Genomic DNA, 16,384 nt, shown 5'->3' on the forward strand with positions numbered 1-16,384 from the left:
CGCGGCTGCTGGGAGGCTGGATCGAGGGAGAGGAGGCTGGGCCGGTTCGGTGGCGAAATCGAGGAGGGGAAGGAGGCGCAGGTTGGCTCGGGATGGATCCCGATGAAGATGCGGAGGCGGCGGTGTAAGGGACAAATGTCCTAGATTTTAGGGTTTGGGTCTACAGATGGGCTATGGGACTATATATATACGAAAGGGGGGAAGATCTGGATCCTTCGATCACGATCGGGCGGTCCAGAACAAAAGGGCTAGGGAGTCCAAAAGAAAAATGGAGATGTTTAGGGGATGTTTGGGGATGATCTGTAGGCAACGGTGACGACAAAGCGGGTCGGGTCCGGGACAGTTTCGGACGCGCAAGAGGGGTCTATGCACTGCGCAAAGAGGGGTAGGCTGGGCCTAGGTGGACTGTGTAGAAGGCCATGTGCTGAGAGGAGAGAAGAGAAGTGCAGCTCGGCAAGGTTTTCGGAGACCGAAAATGTCCGACGTGTGACCGGCTATACTGCCGCTATAGTTATCCGTTGGGGCATCAAACGAACTCCGAATGCGATGAAACTTGGCAGGCGGTCTACTGAAAACATAACGACACCGCGTGCCAACTTTCAACCCATTCCGAGAACATTTTCTAGCCACCTATAAAATAATACGACATGCCGCGGGCGCGTGCAAGTGTGAGTGGGCTCAGAACGGGCAATGGAAAGAACTGGGAGACCTGGATGGATGCAAGTTTTGAAAACATGATGATGCAATGCGGATGATGACATGGCAAGATGCAACACGCAAGCGAAAGACATGGTACCGACGGTGAATAACTGGAAGAGACCTGGCGCATCCGTCTCGGGGCGTCACACACAGACTTGATAGGGACGGTGTTCTAGGGCATGAGGGGGGGGGGGCGTGCGTGTGTGCGTCATGCTCCTGATTGCACTAGGTGCACGATGCAGGGCTCGGGTGAGGCCCACAACTACCGTGGCCATGTCGATGGAGCTCAACGGTGGTGGGGTGTTGTAGGATCGAAAGTATGTCCAGAGGGGGGGGGGTGATTAGACTACTTGACAAAATAAAAATCTAGCCTTTTCCCAATTTTAGTTCTAGCCAGATTTTTGCAACTTAGCACAAGTCAAGCAATCAACCTACACATGCAATTCTAAGAGTATAGCAGCGGAAAGTAAAACAATTGCATATGAAGGTAAAGGGAGGAGTTTGGAGTGTGCAAACGCAATTGGAGACACGGAGATTTTTGGCATGGTTCCGATAGGTGGTGCTATCGTACATCCACGTTGATGGAGACTTCAACCCACGAAGGGTAACGGTTGCGCGAGTCCACGAAGGGCTCCACCCACGAAGGGTCCACGAAGAAGCAACCTTGTCTATCCCACCATGGTCGTCGCCCACAAAGGACTTGCCTCACTCGTGTAGATCTTCACAAAGTAGGTGATCTCCTTGCCCATACAAAGTCCTCGGTTCAACTCCACAATCTTGACGGAGGCTCCCAAGTGACACCTAACCAATCTAGGAGACACCACTCTCCAAAAGGTAATAGATGGTGTGTTGATGATGAACTCCTTGCTCTTGTGCTTCAAATGATAGTCTCCCCAACACTCAACTCTCTCTCTCTCTCACAGGATTTGGATTTGGTGGAAAGATGATTTGAGTGGAAAGCAACTTGGGGAAGGCTAGAGATCAAGATTTATGTGGTTGGAGTGGAATATCTTGACCTCAACACAAGCGTAGGTGGTTCTCTCTCAGAAAATATATGTTGGAAGTGTAGGCATGTTCTGATGGCTCTCTCCATGAATGAAGAGTGGGTGGAGGGGGTATAAATAGCCTCCACACAAAATCTAACCGTTAGACACAAATCACCAAACTCGGTGGGACCGAATCATGAAACTCGGTCAGACCGATTTAGTTCAAAATGTGAACGTTAGGATTTTCGGTGGGACCGACATGTCAACTCGGTGGGACCGATTTTGTTATGGTTAGGGCATAACGTAATCTCGGTGAGGCCGATTACACAAACTCAGTGAGACCGATTTTGGTAATGGACTAACAGAGAGTTGGTCAGGCAAACTCGGTGGGACCGATTCGCTCATCTCGGTTGGACCGAAACATTACGAAAGGGAAACAGAGAGTTTGCATTGCAATCTCGGTGGGACCGATCGCTCATCTCGGTTGGACCGAAACTTTACGAAGGGAAATAGAGAGATTACAATCCCATCTAGGTGAGACCGAGATCCCTATCGGTGAGACCGAAAAGACTAGGGTTTCTGGCAGTGGCACTTCCAGGAGGGTACTCTGCTACATCCCCTTGGTTTGGATAGTTTCTTCCCAGTGCTGCAGTACGCAGACGAAATGTTGATACTTTTTCGGGGTGACTTGCAGCAGGCGTCCATCATCAAGAGCATCCTCACCTGTTTCTCAGAGTTCTCTGGGCTGACGATCAATTATCTCAAGAGCACGCTCGTGCCTATCTCTATGGACGTGTGTGTGGCTGATGAGATTGCCCAGCTCCTCGGCTGCCCTGTCTCGGCCTTTCCCTGCACCTGCCTCGGGTTGCCACTGTCTCTGCATAAGCTCACGCATGGCATGTTGCTTCCTGTTATTCATAAGGTGGATCGGAGACTGTCTGGTTGGTTGGCTACCTTCCTTTCCATGGGTAGAAGGCTCACCCTCATTAATTCCGTTCTTGCTGGCATCCCTAGCTATCTCATGTCATGTTTCCCCTGGCCTAAGGAATCCATTGATGCTTTAGACAGTCTGTTGCGCGCTTTCTTCTGGCAAGGCAAAAACAAGGTCAAAGCGGGTCAGTGCCTTGTGGCATGGGACAAAGTTACTCTACCTCATGCGAATGGGGGTTTGGGCGTCCGCAACCTACATGCACACAATCAGGCCATGCTCTGCAAGTTCGTCACTAAAATTCTGCAATTCTCCGAAGTCCCGTGCTACCAATGCTTCACCGCACAATATTGTAAGAATGCCATGCCTCACAGTTCAGGCAGCAGAGACATAGCCATGTGGAGGGGTTTCAAGGAGCACATTCCTCTGGTGATCAACTCGTCACGTTGTGTGCTGGGCTCTGGTGACCTAGTCTCTTTTTGGCATGATCAATGGCTCCAGGTCGGCAGGTTGAGGCAGATTTTCCCGGTGCTCTTCTCTTTTGCTAGAAGGCCAACCTGCTCCGTTCGGTCCCAGTTCAGTCATGGATCCTGGGCAGTGCAGCTCCACCCAAACCTAACCCATGCAGCCACATCAGAATTAACGGACCTCCATCAAATTATCCAAGAGGTGGCCCCTCACGATGCAGTCGAGGATGTGCGACAACCGTTACTATCAGGGAACCGCATAAGCACCAGTTATTATTATCAGCTCCTCACCTTTCGAGGGGTCAAGTGCGCGGCAGAATCATGGATTTGGGACTCGTTAATCCCCCTCAAGCATAGAACTTTCCTTTGGTTAGCTTTCTGGGGAAGGCTTAACACCAGGGACAACATGTTCAGGAAAAGTTGGTCTGCCATCGCTCCGTTTGCTGACTGCGATACCCACCCTGCGTTGGAGAGCATTGGTCACCTTGTGTTGCATTGCAGGGAAGTTTCTGTTTTATGGAACACCTTGGGGTTGGGCTCCCTGGCGCATGCATCCTCCGACATCCTTTCCTTTGTCGAAGAAGCTGGTAGGTGGTTGCATTTTAGGCGCAAATGGAATGTGGCTTTTGCTGCTTGCGCTGTTTCTGCATGGCACACCCGCAATGATCGAATTTTTCATTCAAAACTATGGTCCGAGCCATATATCAAGTCCTATGCAGCTGATCTCATTCGGTTATGGAATAATAGGGCAAGCAGGCAGCAAGACAAGACTGACCTCCTCTCCTGGTGCACTTTAATTACTGGCTAAATCTGCCAGCTCTGTTGTTGGTTGTCCCCTCCTTGCCCCTGTAGTCTTCCTCCCCCTTCCCAACCTTTTCTTCCTTGTGATCTTGCACCTGGGTGCATTTCACAAGCCTAATGTAACAAGTTACTTTCACAGGTTTCTATACCTGTTTTGAAATATAAAGTTGGCCTTGAGCCAACTTTCTTTTTCAAAAAAAATGTCAACTGAACTCGGTGGCCCCGGATAGAAAGTTTTGGTGGGGCCGAGTTTGACTTTTGGTTTGGGACATATGTGGATGTGAGAAAGTAGTTGAGAGCTTTTGGAGCATATCACTAAGCACTTTGATCAAGAAACTCATTAAGCAACACCTCATCCCCTCTTAATAGTATTGGCTTTTTCTATGGACTCAATGTGATCTTGGACCACTTAAAATGAAAAATGTAGAGTCCTGAGCTTTGAGCTTGAGCCAATTCTTTGTCCTTAGAATTTTGAGGGATCCACTTTTCTCATCCATACCATGCCAATCATTGAGCTTTCCTGAAATGTTTATCTTGAAATAGCATTAGCTCAATGAACTATATGTTGTTAGGCATTACCAAAACCACCCAGGGATAGTTGCACTTTCAATCTCCCCCTTTTTGGTAATTGATGACAACATATAGATCAAAGCTTCGACAAATGATAAATAGGATTGAAAAGACATCGTCGCTTTGAGAAGTATGTGATAAGCAAGAGCTCCCCCTAAATTTGTGCATTATTTAAAATTTGCGTTTGAATGCAAATGCACAATCGATTAGGATCATGGGTTACTCTTCATGTTACATACATCTTGGTGGAGCCCTCAAAATGATAGAGATTAAAAGCATGCACTCATCACCAAGCAAGTGAATGATCATATAAGGAATATAACGGATATCATCATTCAACCAAACATTAAGGGTAGCATATGATCAAACACATGATCAACAAGTATCTCACAAGGACATAAAGTATCTCACATAAGCACTTAATAAAGAAGTTCAACCAAAATAGTAAGAGAGATAAAAAGAACAACACTCTCTCTCGAAGCCTATGATCTATACATTTTTCTCCCCCTTTGGCAACAAGTTACCAAAAAGTTCAAAAATGCACAGTGCTAAACGACTCTCAGGCTTGATCTTCAGGAGGTGGTGTAGAGAGAACTCCAAGAACGAAGGCTTCCGATGAAGTAGTTGGAGCTGATGGAGTGGGTGCTGGAGGTGGCACTAGAGCTGTAGCTGCTGGTGCTGACACTGAAGCTCGAGTATCTATCACGGGCACTGCAGCAGACCTTGGACCTCGTGGCACTTGCTTGAAAGCATCAGTGGTAGACTTGCCCTTCCTCTCCTCTGCTTTCTCCTGAAGTTTCTCAACTGCAGTTTGGATCTCAGTTACCTTGACAACCAGATCATAGAATTTCTGCTCAACGACCCTCTCCAAACTCTCCTGGTTCTTAGTCAGGGTGGCCAAGCCCTTCTCAATCCTCATGGTGGATTGGATCAGATATCCAAGGTGGTCTTGCTTACTCTTCAAGAATACCTGAGATGCCTCTTCTACAGTTGGCATCTTTGCAGCTTTCTCTGCCCTTGCCTTCTCTCTCTTTTCATGTGCTTGAGCTGAAGATGGTTCATTTTCATCCATGACAATAGTGTTGTCTTCAAATTGAGGATATATGGGCAGGTGCTCCTTATCCAAAAGATATGTGCCTGTGCCCATCTTTGAGTTGATGAGCTCCTGAATTTGTGGGGCATACCCACAGCTTCTCTTCTGGTCAACAGCAGTCCTCTTGATTGTCTCAACAATCAAACTCATGACCTTGAACTTCTATGGGACATCAAATATGTGCAGCAAGTTTATAGCATGTCCTCTGATCATCTTGTGATCACCTGACTTGGGTAGCAGTGTGTGCCTTAGAATCCAGTTTATGGTAGGCAGACTAGACAACAAGTAGTGGACAGATCCAAACTTATGTGTATCCAAAGCAACATTTGGGATCTCTTTGTACATGTTGGCCATTGTGTTGTGGTCTTTCTTCGTTTCAGCATAAATATCCAAGTCATCCTCACTTTTCTTTTGGGGCATTGATCAACTGAGCCCATTCATCAACAAAAGATTGGTACCTGGTACCCTCAGACATCCAAACAATCTTCCCATATGGGTAGAAGTGGGCAGTGGAGTAAAACTGCATGATCAGCTCATCATTCCACTTGGTGAGCTTCTGGGCCACAAAGGCATCAACTCCACATGCCTTGAAGCTGTCATAGACACCTGGATAGTGATCCTCATTCTCTTGGATGTATTCCCAGTCAACCCATTTCATGTCACACACAATGGGCTTCTTGTCAAGCAACACCGTCTCATAAAAATCTTGTTGTTCCTTGGTGTGAAACTTGTAGTCCACAACAATTCTTCCTGATAGCATATGGATCGGACTGTCTCCATAGTCTCCATCCTGCATCCTTCCTGATTTTCATGTTTTTTGCAACTGGATGTGCATCATTGTGGTCAGGGATCTTGGGTTTCAGCTTCCTTAGCACTTGAGTTTCATATTCTTCAGCAGCTTCAGGCACTGGGGCCTTGTTTTTCTCCTCAACAGGAATGTTTCTAGTGCTTCTCTTGGGTTTAGGCTTCTGAGCTAGAGCAGTAGCCTTGGGAGCAGCTTTGGGCTTAGATGGAGTAGCCTCTGATCTGATTGCATCTCCCATGAGCTTTTGTGCTTTGGGTGCTGGTGCATCATCCTTTTCCTCTTCATCATCATCTCTCATAATTGATGATCTTCCAAGCACTCTGGCAGTGGTCTTCTTGACCCTTTCCTTCCTTTTCTTTCCTTCTCCAACTGCCTCTTCAGATGGCTTGGAGGTTTTAGCAGTGGATGCTCTGGCCTTAGACATGGGGACTCTCTTTGCTGGTGCCTTCTTATGCATCCCTGGCTTGACTATAGCAGCTGAGCCATACTCCTTTTTCAGTACCTTTTTCTTTGAAGTGGCCTCATCCTCAACAGCCACGTAATCTTCATCCTCTGAATCAAAAGTTCTCTTCTTCCTTGTCCTGGTAGCTGCCTTTGGCAAGTTACTTGGAGTGCTCCCGCTTCCATCATCAGAAGAGCTGGAGGGACTAGTGCCCTCACTCAGTTGAACCTGTTCTTCAGATTTTTTCTGGCTGTCACTTTGGTCAGACATCTTGCAAGCAAACTGTCAGCAGACCCTGTGAATAGATTATAGATGAGGTAGAGAACATGAGCATCACAAAGTACAGGAGTTTTGCAAAACAATTAACCGAAAAACTTAGTTTTAGTTCTTCACAGAAATCATTTCGGAACTACCGATTTGTAAACTTGGTGATACCGAAGCAGCTTTTGGAACCTAAACTAGTGAACTCGGTCAGACCGAGTCACAATTCGGTGGCACCGAGACTGCCAGGGTTTCATAGAGAATTGAACTCGGTCACACCGATTTGCAATTTTTGGTCAGACCGAAAACGCATGTGCAATGGCCTAAGCCAAATCAGTGAGACCGATTTCTACAACTCGGTCGGTCCGAGATGAACTCGGCGGAGACCTAACCCTAAATTTTAAAATCAAAAACAATCTACAGGACATTTTCGCTGGACAGGATGATTTCGTTCATGGAAAGAATCATGGAAAAGCAATGTGCTAAGAATCAGAGTTATGGATTAGCACAAAGATCAAGTTCGTACCCTAGTTCGGCGGCGAACTTGCTACGGCGGCAACGGCGGCGCAGATTGCCGTTGACGGCGGCACAGACCAGCGGCGGGAGGTCGCTGGCGATGAGAGGATGATCCGAAGACCCGAAGAGGCAGAGTAGGTTATGTGAGGGCGAAGAGGTTTCGAAATTTTTTCCAAAATTTGACCCGTCAGTATATATAACCTGACCCTATCGGTGTGACCGAGTGGAACAACTCGGTGGCACCGAGATGCAAAACTGCAGGCAGTTACTGCAACTCGATGTGATTGAAAGGTTCTAATCGGTTGCACCGAGATTGAAAACCTAGATCAACTAAGTGATCTCGGTAGGACCGAAACGGATGAATCGGTCAGACCGAAATACACAAAGAGGTTTTGGAAGTTTAAGTCTATGACGAATCGGGAACTCCGAGTGCTCCTCACACGGAGTGGTTAGAATCTGACTTGTTCAAACTTTGTGATGTAGCATGAATAGAGTTTGAGACGAGAAAAGCATAGATAGCTAGAGGGAGTTCTTAGGCATTCTTGTCCATCCATTTGGAAAAATAGAAAAGGCCAAACAATCAAGGCAACAAATGGATGTCCTCGAATGAGTAAAATATGCAACCAACATGCTCACACAATTAAAATGGCAAATGAAATATGTGAAGAAGCATGCACAAACACTCTATCATCTATCAAGCAATTGGCGATGACTAGGTCATCTATATATGAGTATATTGACTTAGGAGTCAAATGAGAACATTTGATCATAGGTCATACTCATCGTTTAAGCACAAGTGGGCTTACCACTTTTACATAAAGCATTGTTGTGTTCACACCATTAGAGTTGCTTTAGCTCAATTGATTAGAGTAAAGCTCCCCCTAGATGTGATATTCCCCCTAAGAGGGATGAACTAACCTTGGGTTTTGTCGATGATGACTTCATGTAGGTGTCGAAGATGTGGATGCTCAATGTTGATGTAGATCATTCGGAGCAATCCTTTGGAATGAGTTGCACATTCAATACCTACATGGGTTAGTCCCACAAGGAACAAACAAGGATATCCGTATCCATAGAGTGATGTGTACATAAGATGATGTCCATGGAAGCATTAGGTTACCTTGTCCCTTGTCTTACCAACAAGAGGGTTTGTGACTCCTTGAACTAGTGCAAGATATGGAAGTTGTTTGCACTTGTCCTTGCCAAAATGATATGAGTGAAGTATGTTGGCGGAGTCACCCTCGAGAACTCTCTAGTTCTTCTTCTTTGAGATCCACACCATCTTGATGGGAACCCTTGGGGTTGTAGTCGTACTTGATGAAGTAGAACTTGATGTAGTCTTGGGAACCCACTTGACCAAGGCCTTAGGAGCTTCTTCAAATGCATCAATCTCCTCTTGAAGCTTGTCCTTGCCTTTTTGCTTGTGGTCTTGTGGTGGAAGATCATCTTGAGATTGTGTTCCTTTGAAAGAAGTAGGATCATACTTCTCTTGTTGAGGAACAAACTTCCTCTTGGGGTATTGATCTTCTTCCCACTCAACTCCATTGGCATTGAACTTTCGTTCAAAACCAACACCTTGATTCTTCCGGTGTCTTCCTTGCTTGCGTACAATTTCCTCAAATTGCTTACTTCTGGCAAGGCTCTTGTAAACACCTTTCTCTATAATTCCCTTCAATAAGCTATTTTCTTGCTCAAGTGTAACTTGGCTAAGAGAATCATTAGTGGAATCGAGAGAGCTACTAGAAGCAACAACATTGAATTTAGCATGATTGTTGTTACTACTAGATGAAGAATCTTTCTTGTTCTTGTTGCTAGATTTAACTTGTGGCATGTAAGTAGACAAGAGTAAACGCTTGGCGAGGGAGTCCTGGATTAGGGGGTCTCCGGACAGCCAGACTATATCCTTTGGCCAGACTGTTAGACTATGAAGATACAAGATTGAAGACTTCGTCTCGTGTCCGGATGGGACTCTACTTGGCGTGGAAGGCAAGCTAGGCAGTACGGATATGGATATCTCCTCCTTTGTAACCGACCTTGTGTAACCCTAACCCTCTCCGGTGTCTATATAAACCGGAGGGTTTTAGTCCATAGGACAGAACAATAACATACAATCATACCATAGGCTAGCTTCTAGGGTTTAGCCTCTCTGATCTCGTGGTAGATCTACTCTTGTACTACCCATATCATCAATATTAATCAAGCAGGATGTAGGGTTTTACCTCCATCAAGAGGGCCCGAACCTGGGTAAAACATCGTGTCCCTTGCCTCCTGTTACCATCCGCCTTAGACGCACAGTTCAGGACCCCCTACCCGAGATCCGCCGGTTTTGACACCGACATTGGTGCTTTCATTGAGAGTTCCTCTGTGTCGTCGCCGTTAGGCTTGATGGCTCCTACGATCATCGATAGCGATGCAGTCCAGGGTGAGACTCTTCTCCCCGGACAGATCTTTGTGTTCGGCGGCTTCGCACTATGGGCCAACTCGCTTGGCCATCTGGAGCAGATCGAAAGTTACGCCCCTGGCCACCAGGTCATGTTTGGAAGCTTAAACTACACGGCCGATATCCGTGGAGACTTGATCTTCGACGGATTCGAGCCTCTACCTTATGCGTCACACGGTCACGATGAGTACAATTTAGCTCTACCATCAGACAGTGTTCAGGAGATCGCACCGGCAGCCGCTCCGAACCTCAATTCGGAGCCAGTTGCGCCGTCCATGGACGGGTGGATGGACCCCGCCACGGAGGCCTTACCCTCAGCGCGCGATCGAGCCGAACATCGACCTTACCCTGCACAAGAGCTGTGTTGTCAGACTGCCAGATCCTTCTCCGGCCATGGACTCTGAGCCACCTGCGCCCGTTGCTAGCGAATCCAATTGGGCGCCGATCATGGAGTTTACCCGCGCGGATATTTTTCAGCACTCTCCCTTTGGCGACATACTGAACTCATTAAGGTCTCTCTCCTTGTCAGGAGGGTCCTGGCCGAACTATGTCCGACAGGATTGGGACACGGACGACGAAGAAATTCGCTGCCCACCCACCACCCACTTAGTAGCCACTTTCGACGACTTAACCGACATGCTCGACTTCGACTCCGAAGACATCGACGGTATGGACGACGATGCGGGAGACGAAGAGGAACCACTGCCCACAGGGCATTGGACATCCACCTCATCATACGATATATACATGGTGGATACACCCAAAGAAAGTAATGGCGACGAGACAGTGGAGGATGACCCCTCCAAGAAGCAACCCAAGCACCGACGTCAGCGGCGCCGCTCTAAGTCCCGCCAAAGAAAAAGTGTTGATACCGACACAGGAGACAATAACACTCCGGATAGTGCCGAAGATGGCAACAATCCCCTCCATCAAGATTTAGAGCAGGAGGATGGAGGAGCCAGCCCTCCAGAGAGAGCGGCATATGGAGAGGCGGAGGATGATAATTACATGCCCCCCTCCGAAGACGAGGCAAGCCTCGACGATGACGAATTCGCCGTGCCAGAGGATCCCGTCGACCAAGAGCTCTTCAAGCGCCGGCTTATAGCCATGGCAAATAGCCTTAAGAAAAAGCAGCATCAGCTTCAAGTTGATCAAGATCTGCTAGCTGACAGATGGACTGAAGTCCTGGCGGCCAAGGAATTTAAAATCGAATTCCCCTCCAAAAGTTACCCAAAATGCAGGTTGCTACCCGACTGGAGGAAGAAGCGTATGATGCGGCTGATCGGCCACCCCGTGGCCGCGATAGAGAGGCATTCCAGCCAAAACCTCAGCCTGCACCCCGACGCCATTCAAATAAAAAGGCATGGGGAAATACGCCAGACCTGCGAGACGCATTGGAGGACAAAGCAAAACATGCAAGATCGATCTACGGATCACGAGGGCGCGCCACTATGCAAGATGATAAACGTCATGCCGGATATAGTAAAAGTAAATTCGGGCGGGCCGAACACAGTGGGCAAGACCCATTCGAGCTGCGTCGCGATATAGCCCAATACAGAGGCGCCGCACACCCCTTATGCTTCACAGACGAAGTCATGGATCATTAAATCCCAGAGGGTTTCAAACCCGTAAATATTGAATCATACGACGGCACAACAGATCCTGCGGTATGGATCGAGGATTTCCTCCTCCACATCCACATGGCCCGCGGTGATGACTTACACGCCATCAAATACCTCCCACTAAAGCTCAAAGGACCAGCACGACATTGGCTTAACAGCTTGCTAGCAGAGTCCATTAGCTGTTGGGAAGATTTGGAGGCCGCATTCCTCGACAACTTTCAGGGCACTTATGCGCGACCACCAGATGCCGATGACTTGAGCCACATAATTCAGCAGCCAGAAGAATCGACTCCTAACAAAGAAAAATCAAATTGTCGACTGTCCGGATGCAGAGGCCCTAGAAGCTTTCAAACACAACATCCGCGACGTGTGGCTAGCCCGGCACCTTGGTCAGGAAAAGCCGAAATCTATGGCAGCCCTCACGACACTCATGACCCGCTTTTTTGCGGGAGAAGATAGCTGGCTGGCTCGCAGTAATAACATATCAAAGAACCATGGTACTTCGGATTCCAAGGACGTCAATAGCAGGTCACGTTGCAACAAACATAAGCGCCGCATTAACAGCGACAATACCGAGGATACGACAGTCAATGCCGGATTCAAAGGCTCTAAACCCGATCAACGGAAAAAGCCATTCAAAAGAAGCACTCCGGGCCCGTCCAGTTTGGACCGTATACTCGACCGCTCGTGTCAAATACATGGTACTCCCGAAAAGCCAGCCAACCACACCAACAGGGATTGTTGGGTGTTCAAGCAGGCTGGCAAGTTAATTGCCGAAGACAAAGATAAGGGGTCACACAGTGATGATGAAGAGGAGCCCCGGCAGCCGAACACCGGAGGACAGAAGAGGTTCCCCCCACAAGTGCGGACGGTGAACATGATATACACAACCCACATCCCCAAGAGGGAGCGGAAGCATGCACACAGGGACGTATATGCGTTGGAGCCAGTCGCCCCAAAGTTCAACCCATGGTCCTCCTGTCCGATCACCTTTGATCGCAGGGACCACCCCACTAGTATCCGTCATGGCGGATTCGCCGCACTGGTGCTAGACCCAATCATTGACGGATTTCACCTCACTCGAGTCCTTATGGATGGCGGCAACAGCCTGAACCTGCTTTATCAGGACATAGTGCGCAAAATGGGTATAGACCCCTCAAGGATCAAACCCACGAAAACAACCTTTAAAGGCGTCATTCCAGGTGTAGAGGCCCATTGCACAGGCTCAATTACACTGGAAGTGGTCTTCGGATCCCCGGATAACTTCTGAAGTGAAGAATTAATATTCGATATAGTCCTGTTCCGCAGTGGCTATCATGCACTGCTCGGGCGAACCGCATTTGCGAGATTCAATGAGGTACCGCATTATGCATACCTCAAGCTCAAGATGCCAGGACCTCGGGGGGTCATCACAGTTAATGGAAACATAGAGCGCTCTCTCCGCATGGAGGAGCACACTGCGGCCCTCGCAGCAGAAGTGCAAAGCAGCCTCTCAAGGCAATCCACCAGTTCGGCGTTTCAAGACCCGGACACCTTCAAGCGCGCTCGGAGTAATCGGCAACTAGATCGCCTGGCACGATCTGAGCTCGCGTAGCAATGCGGCCCCCACTCCGGACCAAGCCAAACGGTGAAATTCGTGCCACGCGTACATAATTACGCATTAAAAATACCATGGGCACATGCGGGGAGGGGGGCACAACTACGGCATGCCCCAATACGCGGCTTAAACCACACTAGGGGCTTCCCGCTTTGTTATTTTTCTCTTTCAGGACTTTAATCTCTGGAAACCCTGTACGGCAGCATGATTGCCGAACACATGATGCAGCAACCAAGGAGGCAGAAAGCTACGTCACACCATGAAACTTCCAGGTGGATTACGATAACGAGTGAAATATTTGCTTTAATACTATTCCTCAGCTTGCCCTTGGAAGGGACATAGTCCTACTTTTTGCTTATCGCACTATTTGTATCATTCTGCTTTAACGCACCTTTTTGAATAAACAATGCATAACATTACGACTACTATTGCATTCTTGTTATATATATATATGTGTGTGTGTGTGTGTGTGTGTTCATTAATGACACCTTGCAACCGTACACTTTGGTACGGCCAATACACCAGGGGCTTAAATACCCCACATTATGGTGTGAGAAGTCCGAACACTTTCACAAGTGCGGCACCCCGAACTTATAGCATTATATGCATCAGCTCCGAATCATGTCTTTGGTCAAATGTTGGGTTTGCCCGGCTCCTATGTTTTGGTACCTTACGTTCCGCTCTATCGGCTAAGGTAGCGCTAGGAGAACTGCTGCGATTGTGCCCCGGTTCTGCTGGGCTAAGCACCTCAGTAGATAAAGCTAAAAATGACTGTCATGATAAGGCGAGAGACTGGTCGCTGTTCGGCGAGGTTTCGAGTCCCTAAAGACTTATGCCGCTTAGAGCGAGGAGCCGGTCCTGTTCGGCTTAAAGGCGTGTATCGTGCCCCGAATTCGGCCTTCCGAATACTAGGGGCTTCGCCGAAATTTAAAATTATAGAATTCTATGGCTAAGTGAGAGTGATAAAGCGTTATTAGTCCGGTTGCCTTGTTTGCTGTGCTGAGCACCTCCCTCTAAGGACCCAAGAATGGGAACAAGAGTGCTCAGGTTTATCCCGAACACCCCAGCACTCGCGGCATGGGGGCAGAAGCCGAGGACTAGCCATCTCTCAGATTAGATAAACAGCCAAACAGAAGGTAATATTTTAAATTCAAACAAGCGTTGCATAGCGCATATGAAACAAGTTTTCATCATACAGGATCACACGAGCAAGTTTACTCAAATATTACATCCTTTGGACATTCGTCCACTACAAGACGGGCACCCTTCAGGACACCCTCATAATAAATTTCGGGGGTGCGATGCTCCTTGCCCTGCGGCGGTCCTTCCTTGATCAGCTTCACGACATCTAGCTTGGCCCATTGCACCTTCACACGGGCGAAAGCCCGGCATGCACCTTCGATGCAGACGGACCGCTTGACGACTTCCAGCCGTGGGCAGGCATCCACAAGACGCCTCACCAGGCCGAAGTAGCTGTTCGGAAGGGCGTCGCTAGGCCACAGCCGAACTATAAGGCCCTTCATGGCCTGTTCGTCCGCCTTGTGTAGCTCGACCAGCTGCTTTAGCTGGTCGCTCATAGGCACCAGGTGTTCGGTCCCAGTATATTGGGTCTAGAACAACTTCTCCGTTGAGCTTCCCTCCTCGGCCTAGTAAAAAGTTGCGGCATCCGACACACTGTGCGGCAAATCTGCGAATGCTCCTGGAGAGCTCCGGATTTGGGTAAGTAACAGGTAATTTACTTTCACATGCTTGCTTTGCATATAGAATGCCTTACCCGCCGCTATCTTCCTCATCGCATCAATCTCCTGGAGGGCCTTCTGTGCTTCGGCCTTGACACTCTTTGCACTTTCACGGGCGGCGGCAAGCTCGGACTCTCGTGTCTTTGAGTCACGCTCTAACGCCTCATGCTTTGACACGAGAGCTTGGAGCTCTTGCTGCACCTCGCCCACCCGTGCTTCTTGCCTTTCCCGCTCGGTGCGCTCCTTGGCCACTTTATCTTCGGCCGTGGACAGTGCTTGCTTTAGGGTCGCCACTTCGGTCGTGGCCCCTGGCAAATTCATGATGATCCTGTCATTTTGCAATCACATTCTTTTTATACATATCCATAGACTAGGTACTACTTACCTTTGTTCTCCTCGAGCTGCCTCTTGGCAAGGCCGAGCTCGTCCTTGGACCCTTTAAGGTCCTGCTTCAGTGCGGTGACCTCCGTAGTCAGTGCGGCAGACGCCGGTAGCGAAGCCTGCATACGTATATTGACATACTTATATTAGACTCCTGTGATATTGTTTGATCCTCTGTTCGGCTTTTCTTTGTGAACACCGAACAGAGCATCAGAGGCTACTGTCTATGCGGTAATATTTTTCCTATATTTTAACACTTACCTCAAAGCCTATTAGAAGGCTGGCACAGGCTTCAGGCAGTCCGCTCTTGGCGGACTGAATCTTCTGGACCACCGCACTCATAATAGTGCGGTGCTCCTCATTGATCGAAGCGCTGCGAAGCGCTCCCAGCAGATTGTCCAGTGCCTCTGGATGGACAGAGGTCACCGGCACAGGCGTCTTGCCCCTCTTGGAAGGAGGCCGCCTGCCCGAGTCCGAAACCACTGGAGGTTCCGGCGCGGTGTTCGGCTGAGGGCCAAACTCGGAGCCCTCAGGGGCCTTGTTCCCTCTGCTCCCAGAGTCCGGAAGGTCGCCTTGAGGCGCCTCTGGGATTGTCTCCCCTCGACCCGGTGCCTCTTGAGACAATACCTAAGCGCCGTCCGCAGGGCAAGGGGAGGTGGCGATCAGCAGTGGATCGCTATCCATATCCGACGAGCCCAGGGAGCCGTCCGACGATACATCGATACGGGCTCGTGGCGGCCTGCATAATCATATTTGGCGTTAGGGGAAGCAGTGCGACAAAGGAATGCTATGAGTTACTTCGGTATCCGAATACTTACGACTTTGCCAGGGGCTTGGCCCTGAGCAGCCACTCGTCTTCGCCTTCGGCGGCGGTGGTGGAACTGTCCGGAAGGAGAGTCCTTCCCTTCTTGGACCCTTCGTCCCCCTGGTTGGGGTGGCCTTCCTTTTCTTGTCTCCCCCAACTAAAGGGGGAGCATCCTCTTCCTCCTCGTCTTCGGGGGAGGAGTGTGCCGCAGAGTCATCGGACAATGAGTCCG

This window comes from Triticum urartu, chromosome 6A (assembly GCF_056163025.1).
Source record: "Triticum urartu cultivar PI428250 chromosome 6A, HENAU_Tu73, whole genome shotgun sequence".
Taxonomy (NCBI): domain Eukaryota; kingdom Viridiplantae; phylum Streptophyta; class Magnoliopsida; order Poales; family Poaceae; genus Triticum; species Triticum urartu.